This window comes from Papio anubis, chromosome 7 (genome assembly GCF_008728515.1).
Source record: "Papio anubis isolate 15944 chromosome 7, Panubis1.0, whole genome shotgun sequence".
Classification (NCBI taxonomy): domain Eukaryota; kingdom Metazoa; phylum Chordata; class Mammalia; order Primates; family Cercopithecidae; genus Papio; species Papio anubis.
In genome coordinates, this window is record NC_044982.1 from 69,325,968 (window position 1) to 69,340,103 (window position 14,136).

General features: G+C 42.2%; 1 protein-coding gene across 4 annotated transcripts in view; it reads right to left on the reverse strand.

Moving 5' to 3' along the window:
* The window catches only part of MIPOL1 (mirror-image polydactyly 1), a 384,568-nt gene extending 371,151 nt beyond the window's left edge, over positions 1 to 13,417 (reverse strand). For 3 of the 4 annotated variants that reach the window (XR_649664.4, XM_031668175.1, XM_009211427.3), the window contains exon 1: positions 13,266 to 13,416. The gene's annotated coding sequence lies outside the window, so the exon portion shown is untranslated. Of the gene's footprint in view, positions 1 to 13,265 lie in introns of all 4 variants that reach the window. The other variant, XM_017961137.3, reaches the window with a different exon arrangement.
* Positions 13,418 to 14,136: the final 719 nt, after the last annotated feature.

The following is a 14,136-nucleotide window of genomic DNA, read 5'->3' on the forward strand; positions in this document are numbered from 1 at the left end:
ATCATGGGAGAAATTTAGTTTATACTTTAATTTTGAAGTAGGGATGATAATAGTACCTGCCTAAAATGAAACCCTACTTGTTCAGGTACAAACACCACCTTTGTAAAACTAATGAAAGGCCACAAAATTAGGATTATGGGAGATACCTAAATTCTGCTACAATGCAGCTGTAGTTAAATGATAACCAGACATTGTCCTCTAGCTTCCCTTTCTATAATCCCTTGCTGTCAGGAGTCATGTGGTCAGAGGTCACAAGGTTTGTGACTTTTCCTATTGCTCCTTTAGATGCCTCAACCAATCCTGTGGCCCCTACAGAGAGGCCAACTCAGTGCACACACTCTCCACATGCCTATGATTGCATCACATGTCAGCAAAACTCATTCTCTAGCCCCCTGCCCACCTAATCTTCAAGTCTTCGAGGAGACTGATTGGAGTAATCCCGCCAGTCCATCCACTTGGCTAGTTTTGCATTGATAAACCTCTCGACTGCAACAGCACAGTCTCAGTGAATTGGTTTTGACTGTGCACTGAGCAGGAAGCACCCAGTGGGCGGTTAAACATCCCTTATAAATCAACCACTTAATGACTTTCCCTGAGTTCTGTGAGCCGCTCCAGCAATTTACTCAAAACTAAAGAGAAGGTAATGGGAACTCTAACTTGTGACTGGTGTCAAAAGGGATGAGCCATTTAAAAAGGGCGGGGGGATGGGGCAGTCTTGGGGAGTGGGCACCCAACCTGTGGGTTCTGACACTATCTCCAAGTACATAGTGTCAGAATTGAATTGGGGGATATCCAGTTGGTGTCCACTGCTTTTTGGTGGGGAAAAACTCCCTGACATTTTGTCACAGAAGTCTTCCATGTTGATTAGTGTGGTGTGAGAGAAGAGGGAAACACAGTTTGGGCGTTTTTCAAAAACATACACATGTACAAGATATTATTAAATTAAAGAGGGAAGCTACAAAATAATAGAGCACATTAATTTGGCAGGGTGCAGTGACTCACACCTGTAATCAGTACTTTGAGAGACCAAGGTGGGAGGATCGTTTAAGGAACAGAGTTCAAGACTAGTCTGGGCATAGGGGAACCTCATGTCTACCAAAAAAAAAAATTAAAAATTAGGTGTGGTGGCACACTTGTAGTCCCAGCTACTTGGGAGGCTGAGGTGGGAGGATTGCTTGAGCCCAGGAGGTCAAGGCTGCAGTGAGCTATGTTTGCACCACTGTACTCCAGCCTGGGCAACAGAGTGAAACTCTGTCTCAAATAAGCCAAAAACCAAAACCATGTGTATACATTATCTAATTTCTTTTTTTTTTTTTTTTTTTTTTTTGAGATGGAGTCTTGCTCTGTCACCCAGGATGGAGTGTAGTGACATGATCTTGGCTCACTGCAACCTTTGCCTCCCGGGTTCAAGCCATTCTCCTGCCGCAGTCTACTGAGTAGCTCGGATTACAGGCAAGTGCTACCACGCCCACGTAATTTTTGTATTTTTTAGTAGAGATGGGGTTTCGCATATGTTGGCCAGGCTGGTCTCAAACTCCTGACCTCAGGTGATCCGCCTGCCTCAGCCTACCAAAGTGCTGGGATTACAGGGGTGAGCCACCATGCCCAGTCTTATATTATATAATGTCTAAAATAACAAAAGGTTAAGAAAAAAGGCAATAATAAAAAATATAAAGGGATGAAATGACCCAAATGCTAAATGCCCCAACTGGAAGACAGAGATGTCCCACTGGATTTTTAAAAACCCAGATCGATGCACAGATTAATCAAAAGAGAGCTGACATAGCTATATCAAAATAGAAAGAAGTCACAAATAGGAAAAGACACTGGAAACATGACAACTAAATATAACATCAGCTCTGGATTTGTTCCTAGAATAGGAAAAGAACATTAATAGAAAATCTAGTGACATGTCAATAAAGTTTACAGTCTAATGAATAGTATTATTAATTAAATTATATTTTGTAATTTTATTCAACTTATTCAAATTTATGCAATATTTAATGAATTACCCAGTGAAACCACAATATTAGTGTTCTGGTTTTGATCACTGTACCAAGATTTTGCATAATGATAATGTCAGAAGTACAGTGACAAGGCCGGGTGCAGTGGCTCACGCCTGTAATCCCACCACTTTGGGAGGCTGAGGCAGGCAGATCACTTGACAACAGGAGTTTGAGACCAGCCTGCCAACATGGTGAATCCCCATCTCTACTAATACAAAAATTATCTGGGCATGGTGGAATGCACCTGTAATCCCAGCTACGCAGGAGGCTGAGGCAGGAGAATCACTTGAACCCAGGGGACAGAGGTTGCAGTAAGCCGAGATTGTGCCACTGCACTGTAGCCTGGGCAACATGGTGAGACCCCATCTCAAAAAATTTAAAAATCTAAATATTTTGATGGTGGCTACATGGGTGTTCACTTTTTATTCATTCACTAAACTGTCCATGTATGTTTTATATACTTTTCATGTATTACTTGCTGCTATGTTCTCTAAAAGTTAATTGATCTATACTATCTACATTAATTGATCTATGTTTTCTAAAAGTTAATTTCTCTATATTATTTATTTACATTTTCACTTATTTATATTTTCTGCTTTTCGAAACTTGTTACTCAGCAGTAAAATCCTCAAAACTATGACGATAGGAAATTGGTATGTTTTAATAGACAATAAAATAATATACAGCATTAAGGATTCCAGTAATACGATTCTTCTTGTACTCAAGCAGCTTCCAAAACTTATAAAACCATGCATATTAAAAGTCATTCTCCAAGTAATATTTACACATAATCAAACCATCCTAACACGGAACTGCACATTCATAACAAGAATAGATTACCTGACTATACGCATCCAAAACAGTATAAAATCTAAATTAAAAATGCTTTCAATGCAGCCAATATCTGAGTCAGAGATGCTTATGCCAACAGCCTAAAGCAGATCTAGGGTAAATATGTCTTATTGGTCATCTACTATAAAAAAAACACCAAATCAACCCTTCAAAGTAATAATTTATTTACATTGCCGGCTTAGAAATAAAACAAACACCTAGCAATTAAATTATAACTAAAAACAAGTATGGGATTTATAATTAAAACTGTTAATATTTGGTTTTTCAAGATATAAAAAATAGCATGCCCTCAGCCTGGCATGGTGGCTCACACCTGTAATCCCAGCACTTTGGGAGGCTGAGGTGGGAAAACCACCTGAGGTCAGGAGTTCAAGACCAGCCTGGCCAATGTGGCAAAACCCCATCTCTACTAAAAATACAAAAATTATCCGGGCATGATGGCACGTGCCTGTAATCCCAGCTACTTGGGAGGCTGAAGCATGAGAATCACATGAACCTGGGAGGCTTGCAGTAAGCCAAGATCGTGCCACTGCACTCCAGCCTGAGCAAAAGAGAGAGACTCCATCTCAAAAAATAATAATATCATGTCCTCAAATAAGTTTAAACTGATAAAAACAGATTAAAGTTTTTCTGGTATTAATGAGTAGTGTAGTTGTCTATTGCTACCTATATTAGTCTGTTTTCATGCTGCTGATAAAAATATAACTGAGACTAGGCAATTTACAAAAGAAGGAGGTTTAACAGATTCACAGTTCCACGTGGATTGAGAGGCCTCACAATCATCATGGAAGGTAAAAGGCATATTTCACATGGCTGTGGTAGGACAGAATGAAAGCCAAGTGAAAGGGGTTTCCCCTTATAAAACCATCAGAACACACCTGGACTTATTCACTACCAGGAGAACAGTATGGGGGAGACTGCCCCATGATTCAACCATCTCCCACTGGGTCCCTTCCACAACATGAGGGAATTATGGGAGCTACAATTCAAGATGAGATTTGAGTGGGAACACAGCCAAACCATATCATTCCGCCCCTGGTTCCTTCCAAATCTCATGTCCTAACACTTCAAAACCAAGCATGCCTTCCCAACAATCCCCCAAAGTCTTAACTCATTTCAGCATTAACTCAAAAGTCCACAGCCCTAAGTCTTATCCAAGACAAGGCAAGTCTCTTCCACCTATAAGCCTGCAAAATCAAAAGCAAGTTAGTTCCTAGATACAATGGGGGTACAGGCATTGGGTAAACACAGCCATTCCAAATGGGAGAAACTGGCCAAAATGAAGGGGCTATAGGCCCCATGCAACTCCAAACTCCAGCAGGGCAGTCAAATCTTAAAGCTCCAAAATTATCTCCTTTGACTGCATGTCTCACATCCAGGTCACACTGATGCAAGAGGTGGGTTCCCACATCTTGGGCAGCTCTGCCCCTGTGGCTTAGCAGGGTACAGCCTCCCTCCCAGCTGCTTTCACATGTCAGTGTTGAGTGGCTGAGGCTTTTCCAGGCACACACTGCAAGCTGTCAGTGGATCTACCATTCTGGGGTCTGGAGGATGGTGGTCCTCTTCTCACAGCTCCACTCGGCAGTGCCCCAGTAGGGACTTTGTGTGGGGGATCCAATCCCACATTTCCCTTATGCACTGCCCTACCAGAAGTTCTCCATGAAGGCCCCATCCCTGCAGCAAACTTCTGCCTGGACATCCAGGGGTTTCCAAATATCCTCTGAAATCTAGGCGAAGATTCCCAAACCCCAATTCTTGACTTCGGTGCACTCACAAGCTCAATATCACATGAAAGTTTCCAAGGTTTGGGGCCTGTGCACTCTGAAGCCATAGCCTGAGCTCTACATTGGCCCCTTTCAGCCAAGGCTGGAGTGTCTGGGACACAGGATACCAAGTCCCTAGGCTGCACATAGCATGGCGACCCTGGGCTTGGTCCATGAAACCATTTTTTCCTCCTAGGCCTCTGGGCCTATGATGGGAGGGGCTGCTGTGAAGACCTCTAACATACCCTGGGGACACTTTCCCCATTGTCTTGGGGATGAACATTTGGCTCCTTATTACTTAGGCTAATTTCTGTAGCTGGCTTGAATTTCTCCTCAGTAAATGGGTTTTTCTTTTCAATTGCAAGGTCAAGCTGCAAATTTTCTGAACTTTAATGCTCTGCTTCCCTTATAAAACTGAATGTGCTTCAGGCACATGTATGTTTATTATGGCACTATTCACAATAGCAAAGACTTGGAACCAACCCAAATGTCCATCAACGATAGACTGGATTAAGAAAATGTGGCACATTTACACCATGGAATACTATGCAGCCATAAAAAAAGGGTGAGTTCATGTCCTTTGCAGGGACATGGGATGAAGCTGGAAACCATCATTCTCAGCAAACTATCACAAGGACAAAATCCAAACACCGCAAGTTCTCACTCATAGGTGGGAATTGAACAATGAGATCACTTGGACACAGGGCAGGGAACATCACACACAAGGGCCTGTTGGGGGGTGGGGAGCTGGGGGAGGGATAGCATTAGGAGAAATACCTAATGTAAATGATGAGTTGATGGATGCAGCAAACCAACATGGCACATGTACACCTATGTATCAAACCTGCACTTTGTGTACATGTACCCTAGAATAATAAAAAAAATAAAAATAAAAAACTGAATGTGTTTAAGAGCAGCCATGTCACCTCTTGAAAGCTTTGTTGCTTAAAAATTTCTTCCACTGGCTGGGTGTGGTGGCTTATGCCTGTAATCCCTGCACTTTGGGAGGCCGAGGCAGGTGGATCACCTGAGATCAGGAGTTCGAGACCAGCCTGGCCAACATGATGAAACCCCGTCTCTACTAAAAATACAAAAAATTAGCTGGGCGTGGTGGTGCGTGCCTGTAATCCCAGCTACTCAGGAGGCCAAGGCAGGAGAATCACTTGAACCCAGAGGCGGAGGTTGTGTCACTGCACCCCAACAGGGACAGTAAGAGCAAAACTCTATCTCAAAAAAAAAAAAAAAAATTCTTCCATCAGATATCCCAAATCTCTCTCAAGTTCAAAGTTCTACAAATCTCTGGGGCAGGAGCAAAATGCCACCAGTCTCTTTGCTTTTGCTACAGTTCTCAACAAGTTCCTCATTTCTATCTGAGACCACCTCAGCCTGGACATTATTGTCTATATCACTATCAGCATTTTGGGCAAAGCCATTCAATAAGCCTCCAGGAAGTTCCAAACTTTCCCACATTTTCCTGTCTTCTTCTGAGCCCTCCCAACTATTCCAGCCTCTGCTCGTTACCCAGTTTCAAAGTCACTTCCACATTTTCGGGTATCTTTTCAGCAGCACCCCACTCTACTGTATTAGTCCATTTACTGTGTTAGTCTGTTTACTGTGTCAGTCCGTTTTCACACTGCTAATAAACACATACTTGAGACTGGGCAATTTACAAAAGAAAGAGGTTTAATGCATTCACAGTTCCACGTGGCTTGGGAGGCCTCATAATCATCGTGAAAGGTGAACGGCACGTCTCACATGGTGGCAGCAAAAGAGAATGAAAGCCAAGCAAAAGGGGTTTCCCCTTATAAAACCATCACACCTCGTAGACTTACTACCATGAGAACAGTATGAGAGAAACCACCCCTGTGATTCAATTATCTCCCACTGGACCCCTCCCACAACATGAGGGAATTATGGGTGCTACAATTCAAGATGAGATTTGCATGGGGACACAGCCAAACCATATCACTACCTAACACATTAAACCCAAATTCAAGAGCTTAAAACAATACACATTTGTAATCTCACAGTTGCTAAAAATCAGAAATTGAGTGTTGCTAAGCTAAGTCCTCCAGCCCAGGGTCTCTCACAAGGCTAGAATCAAAGTGTCAGCCAGGGGTACAGTCATCTCAACGTTCAACAAGGAGAGGATCTGCTTCTAAACTCTCTCGGTGGTTGCTGGCAGGATTAATATCCCTGAGGGGGCCGGGCGCAGTGGCTCACATCTGTAATCCAAGCACTTTGAGAGGCCAAGGTGGGTGGACCATGAGGTCAGGAGATCAAGACCATCCTGGCTAACGTGGTGAAACCCCATCGCTACTAAAAATATAAAAAATTAGCTGGGCGTGGTGGCACGAGTCTGTAGTCCCAGCTACTCAGGAGGTTGAGGCAGGAGAATTGCTTGAACCTGGGGGTGGAGGTTGCAGTGAGCCAAGCTCACACCACTGCTTTCCAGCCTGGGCAACAGAGTGAGACTCCATCTCAAATAATTAAATAAATGCCTGAGGGTTTTTAGACTGAGAAACTCAGTTCCTTACTGGCTGGAGGTCCCCTTCAGTTCCTTGACAGGTGGGCCTTTTCACAGGTCAGCTCACATGACAGCTGACTTCCTCAAGGTGAGTGAGCAACAGAGTGCCAGCAAAAAGGGGAAGTCATAAATTTTGTAATCTAATCTGATAAGTGACATCACACCATTTTTGCCACATTCTAGTAGAAGTGAGCCTCTAGGTCTAGTTCACCCTCAAGAGGAAGGAACTACATAAGAGTGAACACCAAGGTCACTTTAGAAGGCTCCCTATCACAGGTAGTATAATGGAAAAAGCAACTGGAATAAAAATCAGAAAAAAATAGGTTCTAGTAACTATGTGACTAAACTGAGAAGGTAGCCTAAATGACCCCTATGGTCTCTTGGCATTCCCAACTCTGTGTCTTTTGAAAAAGATTACCAGAGATTAGAAATACTTCATCAAAATGCCTCATTTCACAAAAGAAAGTTGAGTCGCAGGAAAAGTTAACACAAACAGGTAGTAAGCCACACTTATTTTGCTCTTATGTCCTGTGCTCTTTCCACTATAGTAAACTTTTCTGTAATTAATGCTCTAAAACAGTTCTATCTTCTCTTTATGATAGTCTCAAAATCTAATAAATTCAATAGAGAGAATAATAATACAATGCTAACAAAAACAGCTACAATTGATTCATCTTGTACATTATCTCTTTTTCTCTCATCAACCCTAAGCCATCTCTAGATGGCATGTGAAGTTGCCAATGAAAGTGAGTCATCTGCCCATCCCCAGTCCCAGGTAGCTGGACATACTAGTAATAAGATTTGCTGGAAATAAATTATAAAAGCAACAAATAAACAATAGACAAATACATTCACCTTGAACACACAGTCACCCTAAACAGGGTAAACAAGATTAAATGTAACCTAAATAAAGTATCTAAAAACTGCAACCAGAAAAGGCAAGGTGTGTTAGCAATGAAATTCTGGAACATTGTTCCAGAAGTCAACAATGGCAATGTAGTGCAGGCAATGTCCAGAGGAGAAGGTACTGTTGGAAGCTAGTGACTACAATTCAACCCACAAATACATCCTTATTAACGTGAAAGCATCACCTAAGGTTGATGGTACAAATTAAATATTTGTGCCACATTAATTCCCTATTTGCTCCCTTATGAAGTCTGAAGCCATGGAGGGAGGGGACTCCCTTGTCTGAGAATCCCTTCCACTGGCACATGCCCTTTATTACCCATAATAATTTGCAGTGACTCCAAGTTGATTCAAGGAGTGCCATGAAAAACACTGCATATGAATACAATTGCTTTGTGTGGGACTTATAAAGCAGGAAGGTATTTACATTAGTCATTGTGTGTGTGTGCACATGTGTGTGTAATGAAATGCAGTATGTACTGGATCCAGAATTTCTATATAAGAAAAGCTTACTTAACTGCAATGAATTGATAGTGGAAGGTGAGGCCCATCTTAAATCCATCTGCATAACAATCAAGTAAGACTGGAAAAAACCAATTATACATATCAAAGAAAGGATCACACTGATGAAATTACCCTCACACCCTTCATTAGTATTAGCATATATGTTTAAATGTACACTAAATTCACTTCTATAAATTACTTAAAAACAAAAAAGGTGCTGGTGCCGTGGCTAACGCCTGTAATCCTGGCACTTTGGGAGGTCAAGGCAGGAGGACCTGAGGCCAGGGGTTGGATAGTAGCCTGGGCAACAAAGCTAGACTCTGTTTCAACAAAAACAAAAAATAAAATAGTTAGGTGTGATGTTGAGCACCTATAGTCCTATCTACTTGGGAGGCTGCAGTGGGGAAGACAGCTTGAACCCAGGTCAAGGTTACAGTGAGCTATGATTGCACCACTGTACTCCAACCTGAGTGACAGCAAGATCCTGTTTCTAAAAGCAACAACAAGAACAACAACAAAAACCTAGAAAGTGTTAGCTAAAAATGTTAACATGGATGGTGGGCTGAAGGGCATTAAAGTAAAATTTTGGGCAATACTGAGTAAAAGACAGGGGGCCAAGAGTAAAAGAAGATGAACTGGGCAGTCCAAAGGGACATTTAAGGAAGAAACGACTTCCCAGGATGGATCCTGGGAAGAGATGTCACAGTTGAGCTTTATGGCCCAAGTCAATGGCTATTACTTCCTATATCATGAGTATACTCAATCACTAGATAAAAATGTTTAAAAAAGCCATCCCAGGATGGAATAGCTCAAAGGACAATATGCACTTCAAAATATTACAATAAGTATATTATATATGTCAGGCCTCTGAGCCCAAGCTAAGCTATCATATCCCTTGTGACCAGATGGCCTAAAGCAACTGAAGATCCACAAAAGAAGTGAAAATAGCCTTAACTGATGACATTCCACCATTGTAATTTGTTTGTGCCCCACCCTAACTGATCAATGTACTTTGTAATCTCCCCCACCCTTAAGAAGGTTCTTTGTAATTCTCTCCACCCTTGAGAATGTACTTTGTGATATCCTGCCTCTGCCTGCAAAACGTTGCTCCTACCTCTACCACCTATCCCAAAACCTGTAAGAACTAATGACAATCCACCACCCTTTGCTGACTCCTTTTTCAGACTCAGTCCGCCTGCACCCAGGTGATACAAACAGCCATGTTGCTCACACAAAGCCGGTTTGGTGATCTCTTCACACGAATATGTGAAACAATGTATTTTTTTATATTTTTTACTCAAAATACCCAGAACTGTCTAGACATTCATACTTTTCTTTCCTAGCCTTTTAAATAGTATCAAAGAAAGATTGTCTCTCCTTTCTTTTCTCACTTCTTACCTCTCTTTTGTTCTTCAGATTTACAGGGTGAGTAGAAAGTGGGAGAAGTAAAAACAATTCAGACAAGAATCAAATTGGCCTCTAATTAGTCTCAAGGTAAAACTGGTAAACCAAATAAAGTATATTTAGAGATCTGACATTCAACACCAAAACACTATAACTCATGCTGCTTAACAATACTGGCCAGGTGCGGTGGCTCGTGCCTGTAATCCCAGCATTTAGGGAGGCCAAGGAAGTAGGATCACTTGATCTCAGGAGTTTAAGACCAGCCTGGGCAACGTGGCAAAACTCCATCTCCACAAAAAAATACAAACATTAGCCCAGGCATGGTGGTGTGTGCCTGTAATCCCAGCTACTTGGGAAGCTGAGGTAAGACGATCACTTCAGCCCAGGAGGCAGAGGCTGCAGTAAACCAAGATCGCCCCACTGCACTCCAGCCTGGGTGACAGAGGTACACCCTATCTCAAAAATATATATATACATACACACACATAGATACATAGATAGATAGATAGATAGATAGATAGATAGATAGATAGATAGACAGACAGACATAGTATTATGGATATATATTTCTCTAATGTAGCCCATCTCAGTTACTGATTTCACATCCAACCAATTGGCAAAAGATTGAACAAACATTTTTCAATAGAGCAGGGGTTAGTACACTATGGCCCACAACCCAAATCCAGCCAGTGGACTGTGTTTAAAAAAAAAAAAAAAACTAATTGGGAAACCATTAGGTTGAGACAGTTCCAGCACTTTGGGTTCCTATGTAAATAAACCAAAACCCAACTCAATGTAAACAGTAAAACTAAACTTGAGTTTAATCAATCAGAAACCACCAACCAACTTCTAACTAGAGACATTCCACTGTAACCAATCAAATATTTTCTTTGTCTATTTCCATAAACACCTTATAAAAGTTTTCCCTTCACACCCTCTTGGTGGAGTCTTGAACGACTTGTGGTCTGGTGATACCCAATTTATGAAATTGCTAAATGCTCATATAAACCCTAAAATTTTAATATGCCTAAAGTTATCTTTTAACAACTGTTTTTGTATAACCCATGAGCTAAGAATGGTTTTTACATTTTTAAATGGTTGGGAACAAAGAAAAGAGGAAAAAAACAGAAAAGAATATGTAACAGAGACTGTACAGCCTGTACAACCTAAAATACAGGTAGTCCGAGCTTCACACATTACTTGGTTTACTGAAACTCTACAAAGCGAGGGCTGCCTACACTTTTTGTCTGGTCCCTTACAGAAATAGAGGATATCCAAATGCCAGTAAACACATGAATATGTGCTCAATACCATCAGTCATTAGGGAAATTATGGGAAAATCCCAATGTTATTTCACTATATTCCTACTAGAATGGCTAAAATTAAAAAGACAATGTGAAATGTTGCAAGCATTTGGAGGAACCAGAATTCTCAAGCTGCCACTAAAGTGTAAATCAACACAATATGAAAAACTTTTCAGTAGTGTATACCACAAGCACACATCTGCCTATCCTGTAACACAGTAATTTTACTAGTAGGCATATACGCAGTAAAAATGTATACATGGCCAGGCGCAGTGGCTCACACCTGTAATCCCAGCACTCTGGGAGGCTAAGGCAGGTGGATCACCTGAGGTTAGGAGTTTGAGACCAGCCTGACCAAAAAGGTGAAACCCCGTCTTTACTAAAAATACAAAACTTAGCCGGGTGTGGTGGCAGGCACCTGCAGTCCCAGCTACTCGGGAGGTTGAGACAGGAGAACTGCTTGAACCCGGGAGGTGGGGGTTGCAGTAAGCCGAGATTGCACCACTGCACTCCAGCCTGGGTGGTGAAGCGAGACTCCATCTCAAAAAAAAAGAAGAAAAAAAAGAAAAAAAAAGTAAACATAATTTCATCAAAATATTTCTAAAAATCTTTATAGCAGATTGGTAATAGCCAAAAACTAGAAACACTATACATACAGCCTGAGAATAACGAACTGCTACATAACTTGAATAAATCTCACAAATAAAATATTGAGCAAAAATCAGACACTAAGGACTAAATACCATATTACTCCATTTATATAAAGTAAATAATGGGTGAAATATAATGTTAGACATCCAGATAATGATTACCTTTGGAACCATGAAGTGGGGCTTCTGGGATACATTAATACTCTTTCCTGATCTAGATACTGGATACATAGGTATGTACACTTTGTGAAAATTCACTGAGCTGTACACTTATGATTCATACACTTTTCTATAGGTCTTCATACTTTAAATATTAACGCAATAAAAATATTTCTTTAAACTCTCTGCCTTTGAAGGAAAATTGTATACATATCCCATTCATTTTGCTGATTGCCATCATACTTCCCATCAATGACATGTCTTGATTCCTATTTCTTACATTAAAAAGTCAACTTTGTTTTAATTAATTTTATTGGCATACGATTGCATAGAATGATTATGTAATTGTCATTTTAGATTAACTCCATACCAGATCACAAGGAAAAACTTTGAAACGCCAATAACTTGTGATAGTATATTCAAGTTACCTAGGAACAAAAAAACTCCTTGAAATGTAGTTTTGTTTGGCCCTTTGTTTTGACTTATTTCTCTCTACTACCATTGTGATTTAACCTGCATAAAATGCTCAAAGGAGCTTTTCCAAACGCGTGTGCTTGTGTAAAGTTGTTCCTTTCTACTATCCTTGTCTAATAATGCGGCTGTCTTGTTCCCTCCATCCATCGAGCTTAAAATGCTTCCCAAACGTTGCACTGGGCCCAGGGACATAGTGAACCAAAAAAAAAAAAAAAAAAAAAAATTCCAACAGTATCTTTTTACTGCATGGTTCAGCGCGCTTAAAGAAGCCCCTCATTCTTCGCCCACACTTCCACGTGTCAGAACTGAAATAAAAAACGAGTAAGTGACTCTCTCAAGGGCACAGAGTCGATCAGAGGTTGAGCAACGACTGGAACCTTCTGACTAACCGCGACTTAAGGGGAAAACAAAAACAAAAACAAAAAAAATACACCCTTGAATAAATGCTTAGCTGCTCAGGTCCAGTATTAGGAAACTGGAGACAATACCAAAATCATACCCAGAAAGAGTTGTCTGCCACCTGAGGACCCCACGACACTGACCTTCGAGGGAGCCCCGTCACTCTCGGCCACGCGGGGTCAGCACTCACTAAGTACAGGCTCCGCGCGGCCCCTTCTCCTTCTCCAAGGAAAAGTCTGCGGCCAAAAACTCCAGGGCTGATCTGTGCCCACCACTACCATTCTCCGTCGCCCAAACCTTCCTGCCCTACCGTTTACCTGAGATGCGCCTAGCATAGCCCGGGGAGTCGACACCGCGCGCCCGACCAGAGTTTCTCAGGCCCAGTGCGCAGCCACACCGCGTCAGCCAATCGCCACTGGCTCTGAACCTCCCGGCTCCAGACTCACGGACAAACGACCGGGAGGAGGAGAGGGGCGGGGCACGGCGCGGGAGGGACGGAGGGAGCCAGCCGCTGGCGGCGCGCGAGGGCCTACGGGGCGGCGGCGCGCCTCAGGGGAAGGCGCAGGCGGCGCTCACCGGGCATGCGCGTGCCGCGCTGCCGGGCCGCGAGGCGGGGCCTCCAGGCGAAAAGGAGAGCTTGAAGAGAAGGCTCGGGAGGAGTTTGGAGAGAAAGCAGTCGAATTTAATCCGCTGCGGTGGCTTCCCTAACGGGCCGCTTATGGTTGTCGAATCCAAGACGACGAGCGCAAAACGCTCTTTCTCTTCTGAAAGAGCAAAACGTTGTCTGGACAAAACCTAATAGGATTACAAGAGGGAAAACGCGGAACTAAAAACGGCGTCTTGTGGCCTCACACTTGGCCTCGTGGAGTTTTCCCAGGACGTGGCGAAATTGTGGTTTCCTTCTTTGTGTGTGGTTTGGGATGAGAGGTGGGAGGGGCGTGTTTGGAAGCGACGGTCGAGTGAAAATGGCACCAGATCGGGCTCCGGTTGAGTGAACAAAAGTAGTGTCTAGATTCTGGCCAAAGAACGTTTCACACTAAAACCTTGAAACTGGTGACTTTTTTTTTTTTTTTTTTTTTGACTGAAGTGCTGGAATGAGATCTGGTTTCTTATGTACGATATGTGAATCCTCTAAGAAAAAATGTTAAACCGTACAGAATTTTAAAACTTCCAAAGTTTTCAATTCGC